Source organism: Crocodylus porosus, unplaced genomic scaffold, assembly GCF_001723895.1.
Source record: "Crocodylus porosus isolate Cpor-Errol unplaced genomic scaffold, CroPor_comp1, whole genome shotgun sequence".
In the NCBI taxonomy this organism is placed as follows: Eukaryota; Metazoa; Chordata; order Crocodylia; family Crocodylidae; genus Crocodylus; species Crocodylus porosus.
The window spans coordinates 105,753,934-105,772,992 of record NW_017728943.1 but is presented as its reverse complement, the minus strand read 5'-3'; positions in this window follow the sequence as shown (position 1 = coordinate 105,772,992).

Genomic DNA, 19,059 nt, shown 5'->3' with positions numbered 1-19,059 from the left:
TGAGAGACAGTGTCGAAAGCCTTCCGGAAGTCCAGAAAGACTACATCCACAGCAACCCCTGCGTCTAATGATTTGGTGACCTGATCATAAAAGGCCCATTGGTGCCTTCTTCCTTTGGCTTTCAAATACATCACATTACTTGGAAATGGTATGGTACAGATGTTTCTATGTAGAAAGCAAAAAAAATTACTAAATGATTCATGACAATGAAACAGGTGGTCACAATGTCCAGGTGTTCTAAAATAGAAAAGGGAAATTATTAAACAGGACTATGCTAAAGATTATTCTTAAGAAAAGAGTTTTAGTATTCATTAAACCTAGAACTTTTCTTGAGCATGTTATGGATTATTGCCTCTAGGGGCCAGGAAAAGCTATTTAAAGTGGCTTGGAGAGAACCTTGGCCGAGACCCGATTGTACCCCCAACCCTGGTATTGCTATTCTATGGTCATCTTAAATTTGATATTTGTGGCTATGATCCATGAAATCAGGTGTCAAGCTGTGCTACTCCCCTAACCTATCTTTTCATTGATCTATGAGGAAACAGGAACGGACTTCCAGGTCTGTGGAGATATGGAGTCTTAGGTGCCTCAGCATGCCTGCTCCACAGCTACTTATGAGTTGTATAGGGTGGGAGCATGGGTAGTCCGCTACAAGGGGACTCTTCCATTTGTTCTACTCTCCGTGGTCCTTGTAGACTATTCAGGGAGTCCTAACACAAGAGGAGAAACACTAGACAAAAACTAAAAGAAAGGGTGTTCTCTTTCTCACTACTTCTTTTCCTTTATCTCAGGGATGGGCAATTATTTTGGGCAGAGGGCCACTTACTGAGGCCCTCAGTAAGCATCAAGGGCCACATGACAGGTAGCCAGGGGCAGATTAATATTAATTTGCTAAATTTTTTTATGGGCCCCACGGACAGGATACAATGGCTTGGCGGGCCGCATCTGGCCTGCAGGCTGCCTTTCCCCCACCCCTGCTTTACATATTTGGCTTGTAGAAGGGCTTTGTCCCTCAGGTACAAAAATGGAGTGGCCAGACTTTCAAAAAGTCTTCATGCCTAGCAAATTCTTTAAATCTGGCTACTTCAGTTATGGGATTTAAACACTGTTAAGCAACCAACCCTGAGAAACTAGAGGAATTATTGTTTTAAGCAATGCAGTAGGGGAGGGTGGGGATGAGCATCCTATAATTGATTAGACAGGCTAGTGGTTTCATCTTGCCTGTACTGAAGTCTAGATAAAACCCTGACTCTAGTGGGAATAGGACTGAGACCCATGTGAATTTTAACTATTGAAAGTAGATAACAAACAAATCTTTAATTATTGTTAAGAGAAAGCCCAGTATGGTTAGAATTAGTAAAAAAATAAACACTTTTTAAAGCTTTTAAAAGAATCATACAAAATGAATACTTATGCCTTTCCCTGCTCAGATCTTTCTGGTTTCTTCTAGTGCCCCAAATTCTTACTTATCTCAGGTGCACAAGTGAATGATATGATCCATTCGTTAGTCTGTAGTGGGAGTCATGGCAGCTGCTGCTGGTTTTCCATTAATAGTTAAGGAAGCCAATACATGTTGTAACACACTGTACAATGGCAGATGGTGAGCTATAAAGCAGGATTCTCCCTCAACCAGTACTCTATGTTCATCTGCTTTTGGAAATGCCACTCAAATCTGAAAGAAGCAGAGAACAATTTCCATGCTGCTGTAACCCAGGCGGTACTCCAAGAGGTACCCCCTCTCCAATTGAAGGGATCAAAGCAGGTGCACAAGCGCTGTGGAAGGTGTAGGGACTCTCCTTCCGCTATAGAGCAGAGCCAGACCATGAATGGGGACTTGACCATATACCTTTTAATACTGGGAACATAACAGGCATAAATCAGAGGGTATAGTGCACACTACAATGCCCCAAGGGGGCAGGATTCAACAAAGGTTAGACACTTACGATCACTGACAAAAAACAGGGTTAACAAAATATAAAAACACAAACAATATGGGTTGGTGAAATATAAAAGGCACAAAATGTTAAATGACAAGGAAACATAGGGCCTTGGTACCTGGAAAGCGGGGAAGACACAATGGTCCCTTTCCACTGCAAGAAGATTTGCTTCCTGTTAGCCCACCCACCCCAAGTCACCTCAGCTGGTCCCAGATCTCCCATATGGTAGGCATGAATGCTGCCACACAGCCACCACTGGTAACACTTCTCCAGCCTGCTAGGGGGGTCTGGACCTTCCCAGAGCCCTGGCCTCACCTTGAGCTGCCTGGCCTCTGATTGGAGGAGCTGGAAGCAGAGCTGGGAACCCCTCAAGTCGCTGCTCAGATCCCGGCTGGAGGAGGAGAGCCTCTCCTGCCGGCTGCAGCCTCCTAGGGGATCCTGGAGCCCAGTGGGGGGCCTCTCCTGCCAGCCACATGCGCTGCTGAGGGTCCCACTGCTGCCTGCAGGTCCTGCTCTTCCAGGGCACTGCTCCTGCCCCACTGGCTCAGTCCTGTGAAACCCCTTCCTTGTTATCTCTCACCTGAGTCAGCCCACGCTGCCCTTTTATCCCCCTCCAGGTGACCCAAGGGGCCAATTGGGACACAGGGGGGTGAGTCTCTGGGACCTGATTGGTGCGGAAAGGGAATCCCAAGTCCTCCAATCCTCTTTTGCCCTTTCAGACCCCTGGGCTAGGTCACTGCCAGCCAGCCCGTCACACTGAGTTACTTTTCTCCTGTGTAACATTTGCTTTTGTCTGAAAAATTGAACAAACAAAAGCAGCCAAGATAAAGCAGGCTGACTGTCTCCAAAGAAAAGGCAAAATCTTCCCCTTCAATTCACAATGTAGTGCTTATCCTCACTGCAGTTTTCACTGTCTGTTATATACTCTGTTCTTCCCCAGAATCTGCATTCATGTTTAGGACCAAGTTAAAGATTTTCAGCGGCTCCTTGCCCACTGAAGTTTGACCCTTTCAACCCATTTTCTCCTCAAACCAATTAACTTATACTACTCTCATGGTGTTTCCACACCCAGGCATCTCAATTATACCTTTGGTTACTTTTCTTAATAGCTGAACATATTTCATCCTTTTTTATTTAACTAGCTTTTTAAAAAGACTATGGGCTGTGTCACTTTGCAATTGCAAGTTTAAGGGGGCTGACAATTTATTCATGATCACATGACTTCATGGACAAAGAGAAGAGGTTCATACAGGTTGTAGGAGAAGGGATGCGCGTTGAAAAAGGAATATTTAGTATTTCAATGTTGACACATGGCATATATCAGAACATTCATTCTTTCTACATTAAGTAAGGCAGACTCTACAAACCAGAAAGGTGTTGATACATCTGTACCAGTATTAACTGTTTCAGATACTGCTTTGATGCCTATTGAATGTGTATACTTCATCAGTAAATACATTCTCCCACATGAGGGATGGAGGCTTTATGTATGAGAAGCAAAGTGCCATGAACTTTAGCAGGGGGAAACAGTGGCCAGCTCTCAAGTCTAGCAATATTAGTAAGCAGTGTTAATCTATCTTCGCAAGAAAAAGAGTTGGAAATTTTATTTCTAAAAAAAGGTAAAACATTAATCTTTTCTAACTAAATGAGCTTACAAAAAGGAGGGATAGGGCAGCACAACTGATTCTCTTTCTACTTCGTTATCATTAGAGATGAGCTGTATTGCAAGACAGTATGCAATAAAATGCTTTTGTTTTCTGTGAACCATATTCTCTGCATTTCCAAGCGCTCTGCCTGCATGGAGAGACAGGAGCCCTATCTCCCTCAGATGCTGCAGCCTGCTGAAATTAGAGAGGTGTACATTGATGTCTTTCAAGCTTTTTGATACTTGGGGCATACTTTCTGAATTAAAATTAGCCAAACTCTTCACTCTTGCACCTGAAACACTCTCTGTGTGTTTGTGTGGGTATGCATGATTTGTATTTCTTTTCCTTTAAAACATACAATATTCCTGCCAGAGGACATCATACCAGTGCCGAAATTTGTGCTGGGGAGCTTTGAGGCTAAAAAAGTTGAGAATCACTGGTCTAGCTGGTGCCAGTTAAGATCAGCAAGGCCAGGACCTCACCCTGCTTTGCCCTGCTTTTTCCACTGTCTGCCCCCTTCCAACTGCTGAGGCTGTTCCTCTGGGATTTGACACACTGGTGACTCCCCTTACCTTTGCCGCCCCCCCGCTATCCCTAGGAGTATGGGAAGAGTGGAGGGCATGAACTGGGCCCAATCACAGCTCCATTTGTGTGTGTCCCCACCCACCTACTTGCAGCCCAGCGTGTTATTGGGTGCATGCAGGGGGCCAGCACAGAGGCTACCTGAAGCCAGGGAAGGCAGTAGTAATGAGGGCAATCTCCACAGTAGCAGTCACAGGTGCCGGACATGAGGAGAGCATCTACCTCCGTGTCACAGAGGGGCATCTTCCAGCACACTAGTGTACCGTGGCACCCCTTTTCGGAATCACTGATGTACACACACACCAGGCTTTTGCCCATAAAAACTTAACATTTGTTCTTGCTATATAGTAAGCCTCTCTACATCACTGTCATCCTTGGGTGTTTTTAATTTCATCTGCATTAAGATATAGGAAATCCAGTAAGGGAAAAAAGTTTCTGTGAAGAAGAGCACAGTGAACTTAGATGGTGGCTGCAACAACCTTGAGCACAAAAGGGTTGCTGTCTCAGCACATAGTAATAGCTAAAATGTCTGGAGTCTCAAATTTAAAGGTATAGTAAATTAAAAAGAAATAGTTTGACATAGATGCCTACAATACAGGACATAAGTAACCAAGCTCAAGCATGGTTAAGTCTGACGTTTTGATTCAGCTCCATTTAATGAGGATGTTTCAGAGATGCAAAGTTTGGAGTTGGTTGAGAATTTCCCGCAAACCCTGAAAGAGTTCACAACTTGGAGTCCATACTTCTCTGCAACTCCTACAAAATTACTACATCTAAAAAGTCCTTTCTGATTAATATTAGTACAACTGTCAAAGGAAAGGACTATGCTCATTTCTCCTAGAGAGCTTGTACTCTTTTCCTTGCTTAATGGCTACATACAGAAGTTTAGACACCCTGTCAGGGAAGCGCTCTAACTATGGCACTTTACACAAACCGCTGTAAGTTAGAGAGCCATTGAACCCCCCCAGGCATTCACCTATGGGGGGGACTTGGAACTGGCCGGGGCCAAAAGGCAGGGACACTGCAGCAGCCTCCCATGAGACTGCCACTGTCGGACCATCCCTCTCCCCAGTCCTGCCCCCCAGCCACCTGGCAACTGTAAGCAATGGCTGGGGGCAGGGGGGTCAGAGTCCCTCCACCACAACGTGCCTCCCTCCAGCTACCCCTGTTGGGGTCTTGGGGGTAGTGGGGGGGAAGGGAGACCCCCTGCCTCACGGGCCTGGCCCAGCTCCCCCAAGACCCCAGCAGGGGTAGCTGGAGGGGCATGCATGTCAAGCCCTGCCCCTGCTCCTCCTCCCCTCCCCAGCTGCACAGAGAGGAAACAGGCTTTCTGTCTCTTCGCTGTAACAGCCCCAGGGGCAGGGCACAGCTGGCACTCCAGCCCACCCCCACAAAGCTGTGTGGGGTGCAGGCAGAATCACCTGAAAATAACCCTCACTGGGAACCTGGACACAGGTTCCCTAAGGTGCTTTGCCCTACAGCGCCCCTGATATTACATCAGACAAGGGTTCAATTTTTGCATGATCAACCATTTGAAAAGTGCTCTGCAGCTGTGAATGTTTGTTGTGTTCCAGCTACAAAGTGCTTTTGGGGCCTCATCACACGAAAAACGTAACTTCTGTACACACCCAGAACTTACCTGTTGACTCTCAAATCTGAGAATTGAAAAACTAGCATGCACATGCACAAAAAAAACACATTGCTTAACAAGCCCTTCTCACCCCAGTTCTGTCTGTGATAGTATGTGGCCTGTCTGCACCAATGGAGTGTGCAGCCATAAAGCAGAGTAATGGCACATAGAGGACTACATGCATGATGGCAATCAATACCTACTATGGTCTCCATTAGTGTTGCAATCTGTTCAAAGTCCAATAGCGCATGATAACAAATTTGCTGATCCTAGCACACCTCATAACTCTTGGGCTTAAAACGGCTCTTGTGAATTTCTGTGCTGTGCCTTTTTCGTTTGGCTTGCTTGGGAGTTACTGGTATTTTATTTGTTATATTTTTGTTTGCTTCTTCACTCACCAAGGGAATTCCAAAGGGCCATTTCCTCCTTCAGATATTGAATCTCCAATCATGGGCAATTATAATAGCACATTATGTAAATATTTAAGAAGTGGCAGGGCTTTAATTAGAGCTAGCTTTGTATCTCTTTTGCCCTCCCTACCCTGCTTTATGTGTTTGGGAACACAATAAATTTAATCAGCTGCCCCAGATTATGCATGCATTGGTCTGTGAGATTTGGGAAGGCCGGGATTCTCAAGGACAAAGGAGTATACTGAGCCCCAGCATCTCACTTTGTTTTCTCCAGCCATCTTTTGTGGTGTGTCATGGGAAAAATTCTAATGAGTCTTTCCATATTGCTGAAGAGATTCCTGCCAGGCACAAGTCAGTGGCTCTTTCTGCTCTGCATTTTCAAGGGATGAACTTTCTTTCTCTTACTCTGCCCTCTCATGAAGAAGGAACAGTCTGCCTCTCAAAAATTAGTCTTAAAGTGGATTGCAGTGGGACAGACATACTGATATATTATATCATCCTTATATTGTGATTCTTCACCCCCACAAACCTCATTTTAAGTATAGAGTCATAGACACTGCAATACACTGCAAAAACATGTGTTAGTCTGGTTTACTAGAAGAGTTTACCTGTAGCCACTTTCCCCTTACAAGCACTCCATTGTACTTAGTGCTTATCTGAAACTTTTTTTTCTTTAAGTATCAAGCTTGGGATATGACATGACATACACTTCCAAGGGAATTTGTGTCATGCTGATTTGAAAGCATGTGGTTTCCCTGTTCTGTAAGTCTCTAGGACAGCCAACCTGCTCAAATTAATAAGGATTCAAGAAGGACAAAAGAAAGGCCCTGAAAGCCTGAAGCCTCTCCTTCAAGGGATGACTTGGGAGTAAGATGCCTGTCTCCCTGCTGTTAGTTTTGAGACAAAATGATCCTTTCTTCCAGCTCTCGTCCCTTGTGGTAACATGAGCAGCACTTTTTTGTGCAACATAACTACAGCTTATGCTCCAGAAACCATTTGAAATGAGAATGATTCGAGTATGGTTCACATTAGCCTGGCTTTGAGGTCTAAGGCAAATGAATTGTTTCCTGTCTTTTAGTGGAATGCTCCCGCTGACCTGGGAGTTGGTCGTGTGGATAGAGAGGAGGGTGGGACAGTTGAGGGGACTTAAAAAATAGATGGAGGAGGTGTGGAAATACGTGTAGGGAAGCTATTACGTTGCCAGCAACTTTCTCCATAAAGAGATTCAACTGCCGGAGCCGCAAGGAAACAGAAGCTGCTCCCCTATGGTCTTTGTGAATTTCACGTATATAAGTACAAATTGAATGTGTATTGAATGTTACCAATGAGAAGCTGTTCCAGCTAGTCGGCTTTTTCTGATTAACTGACAAGAAATTTATGGTAATTTTATTTAGGACTGACTCTGAACTCGGTCGTTCAGAAACCTAGTTGCTCATGGCAGTGCAATGTTTTGTGTTTAAATAAGCAAACTAGTTCTCACCCTTGCGTATAGTACCCATCAGCTTTGGTCACTAGGCATATCAGAATGTAGCAATTTCATGGTAAATGGAGAGCAACTCAGTATGTGCCCAGGACTGTAAAAACCAGAGAAGAGGCCTACATGGAAGGACATAGTAACCTAACCCATTGCTCCACCATCCATTACAGAAAATGTTTCACATATGCTTTATTGATTCCACCCCTCCCCACCCTGCAAAACAGATAAAATGTTTACATTTATTGATACGTGGTTTGGCATCAACAAAATGAATCTTCACAGTTTTTGTAGCAGGATTGGGAGAGTAGTAGTTTAGAACAACATCATATTCATATGGACATAGGAAAACTAGAACTCTCTTCTGCATATACCTGTTCAACCAGGGAGCATTCTTAAAGTTGACTGAACATAGTTCAAAAGTAAAGAAGTAAATCCTGTATTGAAATAAACTCTCCTGGTAATGGGCAAAGCTCTTCCTGCAGTTTGCAGCTTATGCAAACTTATCACTGTCAGTGAGGTGGAATCTTTAAGGTTAGATAGGTATAATAACATAGTAAAACTAGGGTAATGATCCCTCTTACACTGTCTTCACTGGCAGAAAGAGTTGCTTCTACCTCAGGATAACTGGTACAAGTTTGGTATCCCTCTGTAAAGTCCTATGGAGACAAGGCTCTGTAGAGGAGACTAAACTAAGTGAAATCATCTACAGGATGGTGTGGATCTTGCCTATCTTCACTGCAGCAAACTACTGTAAAATCCTAGTGGAGACAGCTATTCCATACTAGTTACCCTGAATTAATCTTTCTTTGCAGTGAAGACAAAGCCTTCATTTCTCCAGTAGCTGGTCTTGACAAGGACACATGTCTGCTTCTTACTGACAGCTAATGGACTTGGTGTTCTTAGCTGTTGTCCTTAAGATAGCAATATTTGATGCTATTTGTCAGAAGTCAAGCAAGCAGGCAGGTTAAATCGCCCCCAGTTGGCTTAGTTATATTCAAATGGGCCTGATGTCAGAAGCGTACCTACTTCCAACTCGCCCTGGTTGCTTGCATAAGCATGGCTTGTATGGCTTATAGGCAGCAGCTCTTCCATTTCCCAGAAAGTTACTTAATAAGATGGGTGCCTCTGTCTGCCTCTGAGCACCTGTTTCCTCCTTGTTCCTAGTTTCCTGGATCCTGCCAACTGACTCCTTGGCCCAAACTTGTTAGCTCAGGGGTAGGAAATTATTTGAGCTGGAGGGTCGCTTAATGAGTTTTTGTAAACTGTTGAGGGCTGCAACAGTAGCCCTGCCCCTTGACAGGTACCCTGCCCCTTGGTTTCCATCTTGGGACTAGAAGTCCAGCCCCTGACCCCTGACCTTTGCCACTGGAGGTTCCTCCCCTTGCCCCCAGAAGAACTCTTTTTGGAAAGGGGTCTTGCCACTCTGGAACCATTAAAAACCCTCACAAATTATATGCTAAAAATCAAACATCTACAATACCATTTTAATTTGATTTCAAATAATATTTTGCCCTGGTTTGTGTGTGTATGCATCCTGTACATAGAGGTGATTTTATAATAGCACAAAATGAAGTCTTCCTCTTGTATATTGTGGGGTGGGGTGGAGGGATGTGGAAGGTGTGGGGTTTGTGGGATTGGGGGTGGGTGTGGGTGTGTGTTTGGGTGTGTGGGTGAGTGGGTATTGGGTTTATGGGGGTTATGGGGGGTCTGGGTTATCGGTGTGTGTGGGCTGTAGGGGAGGGTGTGTTTGTGGGGGTGTATGGGTGAGTATGGGGTTTGTACAGGGCTGGGTGTGTGACAAGTGTTGTGGGGTGTGTGGAGGGGGAGCATGGATGGGGGCGTGTGTTGGGGTGTATGCACATCATGGTGTGTGTGATGTAAAAATCGCAGTTCGTTTCTCGGGAGGCGAAAAAAACCTTCAGCCACAGACACACTCTATTAGCAACACAAAAGGTATATATTTGCAAATAGGGTCAGAGAGAGAGACAAAAGATCAAACACTCTGCTGCCCCCGAGGGAAACTGCCCAGCTGGCTTTATCCCCTCTCTCCTGACCACGTGTGCAGAAGGAGGAACTTTTACAACTCATTTCCGATTCATACAAACATGTATGTGAATACGTCAAATCATGCGTCGCATGTGTATTATAATTAACTACTTAAGTATGCGGGGCGGATAGGCTTATATGTATTAATTCATTGTGCATGGGTAGAGAATATTTGAGGTTACAAGAGTTTGAATTTTTCCTTGCTTCAAGGCTAGAATTGCAATTTACTCTTATCTGCATGAGAAAAGCTGAGGAGTATATGCTTTACTGTAACAAAGAGATAGTAACTTTGCAAAACAAAGAGAGAGTGATACCTTAATACGAAGAGCTCTCAGTAGCTCTCCCAGTTCTCTCACCAGGGAGGGCTGACAGCTGCGCTGTTTTAACAAGACTTATTGATAATGCATTTTTAATAATATTTCTAACACGTGCATGGAGGCCCCCCCTACAAACATGCCCCCCCCCATTGCGCACAGCCCCTGCAGCCAGTGGCAGCAGCAGAGCCTCTCAGGGGCACATGGTCTTGGTGAGTCTGACTGCACATGGCTAGGCAACCAGCTCCATGACATGGGGCTCAGATACCTGAGCCCTGCACTGCTGGAAGGGAGCCCCACATGATGAAGCCAGTGGTGCAGATAATGGAGCTCAGCCAGGGTGGCAGGAAGAGGGGCAAAACCAGCCCAGCTTCATAGTACAGAGCTCCCTGCTGTTCCCCGTGACCTGCACATAGCAGTGAACAGGGCTGAGTTGCTGGCTCCATCATGTGGGGCTCCTCCAAGAGGCACACAGCTTGGGTGGAGAACCCTGGAACTGCATGCAAATCCTGCACAATGGAGCCAGGTGAACCCTGTGCCGCCACCAGCCCAGGCTCTGCACTCCTGCCATCTCACCCTGGGTCCCCACCAGCCCTGGCAAGGGCCCCTTGCTCCCACCCAGCTGCTGCTTCACTTCTGCCCGCCTCCACCACCACTCCCCTCTGTCCACTGCCACCACTTTCCCTGTCCCTGCCCGCTGCTTCCCTTCCCCTGCTGCTTCCCTACCTTCCTGCCCATTTGCTGCCACCTATCCCCTGCCAGATACAGTGAATTGGTAAGGCACCCACCTGTAGGGGAGATGAAATCACCTGATGGGCCACATCTGGCCCATAGGCTGTATTTTGCCCTCCTCTGTGATACCTTCTGAGTCTTGACCTCTCTTAACCACCTTGCTTCTGACTCCAGTCTAGACCCTAGTCTTTGGACAGCCAGCTTCTGGTTCAGAAATTTTCACTTTGATCACCTATGTCCCAGTCACAGTTGCAGTTGCCTGCTCAGTATGTCTGGATTCCTGCTTCCTGCTCCTGACTCCCTCCCAACCTCCCCAGAGCCTTCATTATTAACCTATGACCATTCATTCCTGTCCCTGATTTCTTATTTGTTGTCCCCTGAAATTTATTGCTATACATCCAGTAGCTTCCTTAATTGAGGGAGGCTTACAGTTTTTCCTTGGTGGACCTAGGCCCACTGACCTTTACATAACAAATAAGCCTGTTCTTGACTACCCTGATTTGATCACCCACATCTCAGTCCTGTATAGACGTAGAGTGTCCTGACCCTCCTTCCTCCTAGTCCCCTGACTCCATCATTCTAGTCTGGCCCTTGTCTGTTCTTGATACACCTTGGTTGTGCTCTCTGTAGCCATGCCCCAACTGTCAATGTCCTAACCATCATATCCCTTACACTGTTGGTTGTGTTTAATCTTAGAATTTATCCAAATAATCTGGCTGAGAGTGCTCTAATATATCAGAATAGGTTACATTTCTCTGTAGAGAATGTCAGGGACAGGAGAAAAAGTGGAACACTGAATTTTATTATCTTGGAGGTTTCGGGAAAGAATTGAAAGGTCAATTAAACTAACCTGGACTAACACAATTGCTTTGCTTTTACATTTGCTTATTAGGTAAATTATGTTCTTCCTGTGAATCCTAAAGCAAATTTAAAAAATCACTTTTGAACTTTTTGATGACCTCATTACTAGCACTTGAAGCAGTGCCATTCACTGTCTACATTTAATCCACATTTTTCTAACAAAAGCAACCCTTTAGTGTGGTTGGCTGTCTTGTTTTCTTGAAGAGGCATCAGAGATCAGTTGAGGGGGTGGAGGTGGAGGAAGAGAGACTGAGAGGCTGATGATTTTACTTTCATGGCTATGTCAGTAAATAAAAAAAAGTTGCAAATGTTCAGCCTTTTAAAATTTGGCAGTGAAGGGCCTGTTGTGTACTGTATTAAACTGTTTGTTTGGGATTTCAGTGCTGAGCTCCTGCTAGCAGGACTAATGCAATGAGACCCAAATGATTAATTTTTGCTATGATAAGCCAAGCTCTTTACTGTGGGAAATAAAATGCATTTCCTGAGCGTTTGAGCAAAACTGCCCACAACTGCTTCAGCAGAGTTTTATTAAAGATGTTTACTAAAGCAGTGCAATTAGGAATGGGCCAGTGGACTATCATACAGCAACAAAACAAAGTTTTGGCACAGATCTTTGAGACCTCCTGGCTCTCTGGTGTGGTGCCCAAAGACTGGAAGAAGGCCACTGTGGTGCCTATCTTCAAGAAAGGGAGGAAAGTGGATCTGGCAAACTATAGGCCCATCAGGCTGACTTCTATTCCAGGGAAGGTCTTAGAAAAGTTTATTAAAGAGGCCATCCTTAATGGACTGGCCAATGCCAAAATCCTGAGGGATAGCCAGCACAGGTTTGTTGTGGGTAGGTCTTGCTCGACCTATCTCATTTCCTTTTATGACCAGGTGACCTATTACCTGGACAAAGGAGAAGAGATTGAAGTCATATATCTTGACTTCAAAAAAGCCTTTGATCTGGTATCCCATGATCACCTCTTGGCGAAACTGGCCAATTGTGACGTTCAGTCCACCACAATCTGCTGGCTGGGAAATTGGCTCCATGGTCGGACCCAGAGGGTAGTAATTGATGGAAGTCACTCATCATGGTGCCCTGTGACCAGTGGAGCCCCCCAAAGCTCTGTCCTTGGGCCCATATTGTTCAACATCTTCATAAATGATGTGGATATTGGAGTCAGAAGCAGACTGGCCAAGTTTGCTTATGACACCAAACTTTGGGGCAAAGCATCCACGCCGGAAGACAGGCGGGCGAGCCAAGCTGACCTGGACAGAGTCTGGCAGCCCTAACTGTAAAATAATGTCGCCTGATGTCCAGCCTAAACCTTCTCTCTAACAATTTGTGGCCATTATTCCTAGTAACCCCGGGTGGTGCCTGGGGGAACAGAGCCTCACCCAATTTCTGCTGCTCCCCTTTGGTGAGTTTGTAAACAGCCACCAGATCCCCTCTCAGCCTTACCTTGTGGAGACTGAATAGATTCAGGCCCTTTTGCCTCTCTTTGTAGGGCCTGACCCACTGTCCCTTGACCATGTGAGTTGCCCTCTTTTGGATCCTGTTAATGCTAGTGACATCCCTCTTGAAGAACTGGATGTAGTAGTCCAACTGTGGCCTTACCAACACTGCATAGAGGGGAAGGATCACCTCTCTGGACCTGCTTGTGATGCATCTGTAGATGCAGGACAAGGTGCGGTTAGCTTTACTGACGCATTGGCGGCTCATGTTCATCCTGGAATCAGCAGTGACTCCAAGATCCATTTCTGCCACCATGTTGACAAGAAGAGTGCTCCCTTGCCTATAGGTGTGTTGCTGGTTCCTTCTCCCTAGATGTAGCACCTTGCACTACTCTGCATTGAATTCCATCCTATTCTCATCCACCCACCTCTGTAACCTGTCTAGATCGAGCTGGATTCTGTCCCTCCCCTTCAGCATGCCCACTTCTCCCCACAACTTGATGTCATCAGCGAATTTGGACAGTGTGCTTTCCACACCCACATCCAGTTTGCTGGTAAAGATGTTGAACAGTACAGGCCCCAGGCCTGAGCCCTGGGGGACTCCACTGCCCACATCCCTCCAGGTTGAAAACAACCTGTCCACCACCACTCTCTGGGTGTGACCATCTAGCCAATTTGCCACCCATCTGACTGTATAGGAATCAATGCTGCAGTCACCTTGTATTTGTAACAGAATGTGGTGGGAAACAGTGTCAAAGGCCTTCTTAAAGTCCAGAAAGATGACATCCACCTCAACGCTCTCATCCAGGGACTTTGTGACCTGATCATAAAAGGAAACCAAGTTAGTCAGGCAGGATCTGCCCTCAGTGAACCCATGTTGGTTGCCCCTGAGCATTACCTCTCCTGCTGGCCCCTTGCAGACGTGCTTCTTGATAATTTTCTCAAAGGTCTTCCTAAGTACCGAGATGAGACTAACTGGCCTATAGTTACCTGGTCCTTCATTCTCCTCTTCTTGTAAATGGGGACCACATTGGCCCTTTTCCAATCCTCTGGTACCTGGCCAGAGCCCTATGAGTGCTCATAAAGCTGTGCCAGGGGTTCCACTATGACCCCTGCCAATTCCCTTAACACCCTCAGGAGGAGAGCATCTGGACCTACTGATTTAAATATGTCCAACCCTTCCAAAAGTTCCCTAACTAGGTCGTCCCTGACCCTAGGCATGGCGATGCCTGCCCTGGGTCCATCCATAATCCTAGTGGGGGAAATGTCTCGGTCCCTTTTCACAGGAATATGGAGGCAAAGAATTCGTTGCAGCTTTTTCATTTGCTGCAATCACCAAATTGCCAAGCCTATCCTGCAGGGGCCCCACGTTACCCCATCTTACTCCCTATGTATTTGAAAAAGGACTTTTTGTTATCCCTAATTCTGGTCGCTAGCCCTAGCTCCATCTCTCCATTAGCCTTCCTAACAGCCCCCCTGCAGTCATGAGCAATGGAGGTGTAATCCTCCCTGGTGACAGTCCCTTGCTTCCACTGATTGTATGCCTCATTTTTTGCCCTCAAGCATTCCTGGATGCTATTGCCAAGCCATGGGGGCTTTTTAGCACTCCTGCCTCCCTTGGTACACATTGGGGTGGACTCCCTTTGGGCTCAGAGGATCGTCTCCTTGAGGAACAACCACCCATCTTGGACTCCCATCTCATTAAGGCTCCGAGACCCCAGTGTCTCTCCTACTAATCTTCTTTGCTCATTGAAGTTGGCCATCCTGAAGTTGAGGACTTTTGCCTTACTGCTTACTTTCACCACCCTGCACTGGATAGTAAATTGCAGTAGGCGATGATCACTGTCACCCAGGTGGTCGAGTACCCGCAGACCCCTCACCAGGTCATCACCTGTGGCAAGGACCAAGTCCAGCAGGGCATTTCCCCTGGTCGGACTATGCACCTCCTGTATCACAGCTAGGAACCTACGTTTGTGGTTGGACCTGGCTGACTGCTCCTCCCAGCAGGTGTCTGGGTAGTTTAGGTCACCCATGACAACCACATCCCTTGACTTTACAGCCTTTGAGAGCTGACTGTGAACCTGGTGAGGCGGTAAATGCCTGTTGGGTAGCCCCTTTGGAAGGGCGTGGGTCCTTGTACCCTATGGGGGTTCGCCGGCACTCCTCTGCACATCGTGCCCCCTCCAGCTAGACCAAGGGCGACTCCTCTCTCTTTCTCCCATATGTTTCCACCTGCCATGACTTTTAATTTTTGTTTGATGGTTATTCAAGATGGAAGGGTGAGAAGAGTGAGGGAGGTGTTGGTGTTATCACCCTGATCCCCACAGAGAGCTGGCTCACTCCCAGTTCTTCGTGCTGACGAAGAACACAGAAAAATGACAAATGTTATGAGTGAAAACTAGAAAGAAAATTTATTGGGACCCAACAGATCCTCTTTTTTTCTCTTTTCTTTTTTGTCAATGGGATTAGGGTAGCCTCCTCTGCTTGGCCCGTCTTCCCTTATTGCTGGTTCTCCCCTTCCCTCTGATTGCCAACATGCCCGGCTTAATTGGTGACCAGAGGCAGTTAATCTGTGCAGAACTCCTTGGAAGGGAGCATCCGCCCCTCTTTTCTTCTTCTAAGTTGATCCCTGCCATCTGGGGCACTAGGTTGCCAGTGAAGATCACCACCACTCCCAATGAGTAGGGAGAAAAAAAAAGGGAAGACCGAGTTGGGGAAAAGGAACACCCATGCCTCCCATCCTTTCCACCTTAATTGCCAAAGCATCTGCTTGATTAGCTGGTGGTGGAGTTTAATCAAATGTTCAAACAAAAGAAAAGGACTTTGTATCTGAAGTAGAGAGTGCCCATTCTTTCATTTCCTATCCTTCTGAGGATTCCTCCAAGATTCCAAAAAGCCTTCTGGCCCTGTATTCGCCTCTCCTGCATCTTCAGACTCCAGCAGGGTGTGGACCTCTTCCATGCTGTCTGTCATCTTTGCTTCACTCCCCTCTCTCTGGGCCCCTGATCAACCCCGCATATGCTCCTGCTGTTGCAATCCACCAAGACGCTTCACCTGGCACGGTGTTAAAGAGGATCTGGTGTGCACCGGCAGCTTCTGCCATAGCATGGAAAATTCATTGGTGTTATTCCCAGGCTTGCAATCAAGAGGCCATGCAAGGTGAGTATCTTCTGGTCTTTCACAACACCCACTGTCAAGTCCCTTTCCCCACAACCCCCTTGAAATCTTACCCAGAGTGCCTCAGTTTGCCCCAACTCTGACCCCATCCTGATCACTGAGATTGTGTATTGCTCTTTGATGTAGAGCACTACACCCCTCCGCCTTCTTCCCTGCTCTGTCTTGCCTGTACAGCCTGTATCCCTCAATGTCCTCTGCCCAGTCATGGGTAGAATCCCACCAGGTTTCTGTGAGCCTCACTAGGTCTGGGTTTTTTGCTAGCTAGCAGGAGGGCAAGTTCCTCCTGCTTATTCCCAATTCTTTGAGCATTTGTGTAGAGGTATTTGAGGCCTCCTATAAGAGCATGTGCCGCTCCTTTGTTCCTAAGCCTGCCCTGGCCCCTGTCACTTAACTGGGTACTACCTGCGCACATCACCTGGTTTGGCAGCAAAGTGTCCTCATGTTCCTCTGTGTCCCCATCCCCCGGCAAACCTAGTTTCAAGCTCACTATGTGAGATCAGCCAGCCTGGAAGAAAAAACACACTTACCTTTTGGGGAGAGATGAAGCCCGTCCCACCCGAGCATGTCCTCTATGTGGAAATGTGGGTCACGGTCCAAGAACCCAACGCCCACCTGGTAACACCAGCTCTGAAGCTGTCAGTTGACCTCACTGATTCATGCCTTGTGGCACCGTCCATGTCTGCTCACTGGAAGAATAGAAGAGAAAATCACCTGTGCCCGGCCTCCTTGAGCTTGGGCCCTAGAGCCTTGTAGTCACTCATGACAATGGTCTGGGCTGCCCCTGGCTGCATCATTCATTCCTATGTGAAATAAACAATTGCAGAGGCTACAGACAGTGAAAAAGCCCAAGGCTGTATTGATTCAGTCTTTGCAATGTTATGAATTATGCTCTCAAAGCCACGTGCAGTTCCCTTTAGGCTGGGGCAATGATCACGCAGAGCAAATATCCAAAATAAAATACAGAATCTTTATTTGCTTGAGCAAGGGACCTCTACAGAGAGGGACCCCGCCTACTAGTTATAATACTTTTTTATACTTTCTAAGTGCATAAGCGTTAGTTCGTGATTAGCTCGTGCTTGTAAAAATACCCAATCATCTATTAACTAAATCACTATTCTGTCCAATCAAGCAGCACTGTGAGCATGAATACCAAAGTTTAACTCTCGTGAATTACATACCCCCTATATTTTGTCTCAAGATGTTTCTTTATCTAACAAAAACAAATCATGCCCAACTTTCAAGTTTCTCCTGTTGATGAGACTCCCCTGTTGACTGGATTCAGCTAGTTTCATATCTTATCAGTAACCCTCACACAGTACCCGTTTTTCCTCCTCGCTGTCTCGTAAGTGTTGTGTCTGCTTTTATGAAATGGAGGCGAAAGGACAAAGAAATGGCCTCACTTTTAGCATTACAAAGCCTTGCTTTAACCCTACAAAATTCATATACAACAGCAAGTTAGTTTAATCTGCACAGATTAAATTGAAACAGAAGTGAACAGGCATTTACCTTAGATACAGGAAATGCAGCCACATACCTTTAGTGGCTCAGGCCAGAAGCTGGAGGGTGCTACAGCATGGCTTTCCATCTGTGTGTTCACTTCCTCTTCCTGCTGCCCCGATATCTCTGGGATTTGCAGGCCAGAATCACAACAGCAGGACTCTGCAAGAGTGCTTATCACTTCCTCTTCCACTTACCTCTTCCAGTAAGTTTGAGTGGGGGTAGGGATGTTTAACCCTCCTCCCTGGCCCCAGACCCCAGACTGGGTTTGCTCCCCCTCCCCTCTGTAGACTGGACTGCATTCCCAGCTGGTTTTGCACCCCCCGCCCCTTTGTCAGCCAGCCCTCACCACTGCAGCTAGGGAGCAGAGGGGTGAGGCCAGCCTTGCTCTCTGGAGCAGACAGCACAGCCCAGCCCAGGGCTGGAAAGCATGCTGGGGTACCATGATTTAACTTGAGCCAGGAAGGGGTCTAGGACAGAAGTTTCATAAACCGGTTCAGCCATTTTGAAACTAGTTTATGAGCTTTTATTCTATTACAGATTTAAATCAGTTTCTGATCACTTAAACTGGTTTATGTCTAATTTCTGTCCCTAGCCATTAAAGAGGGTAAGAAAGGTAATCCTGCTTCATGGAGGACTAAGATTTGTGGAAGCCAGATTCTGTTCTACTTAAGAATGACACCTAAAAAAAAGTCCAACTTTCTCTCACAAAGGGAATTGGGCCCTGAATAGATTGGATGGGCTGCTTTGGTTCTACAGACCCTGGAGATCTGCAGTCCCTGACTTCAAACTGGTCCATCTGGCAGCTGGCTCTGGAGCCACACACATTAGAAGTCCTATGATCTCTAACTGAGGAAGTTCAGAAGCTGAGTTGTGAGGTGGATGAACTGGAGGAAAGTGGGCAGACGTCTGCTGAGCCCCTGTCAGCATTCTAGTAAGTGCTTCATTGAACCCGACTTTCTCCAAAGGAGTATTCTGACTTTGAATAGGCAGGTTTCAATGACATTTTAGACAGATTTGTTTACTAATAAGTTTTAGCATTAGGTTTTAAACCAAAGTCTCTTCACAAGCATGTAATCAGGCCCCGTATCTTACTTGTTCCAAAAATCAGTCTACATTCAAACAATTTACTCCACTTTAACTCATGTTTTATCTTGGTAATGCTGAGAACATATCAGATGTGTGGGATATAAAACTGCTGTCTTAAAATCCTTCAGTCTCTACTTGGAATAACCTCATGCTAATTTCAGCCAGTGGAAACATGGAGATCCAGCTTGGTATCTAAATGGAAGTTTCACAGTCCTTTGACTATA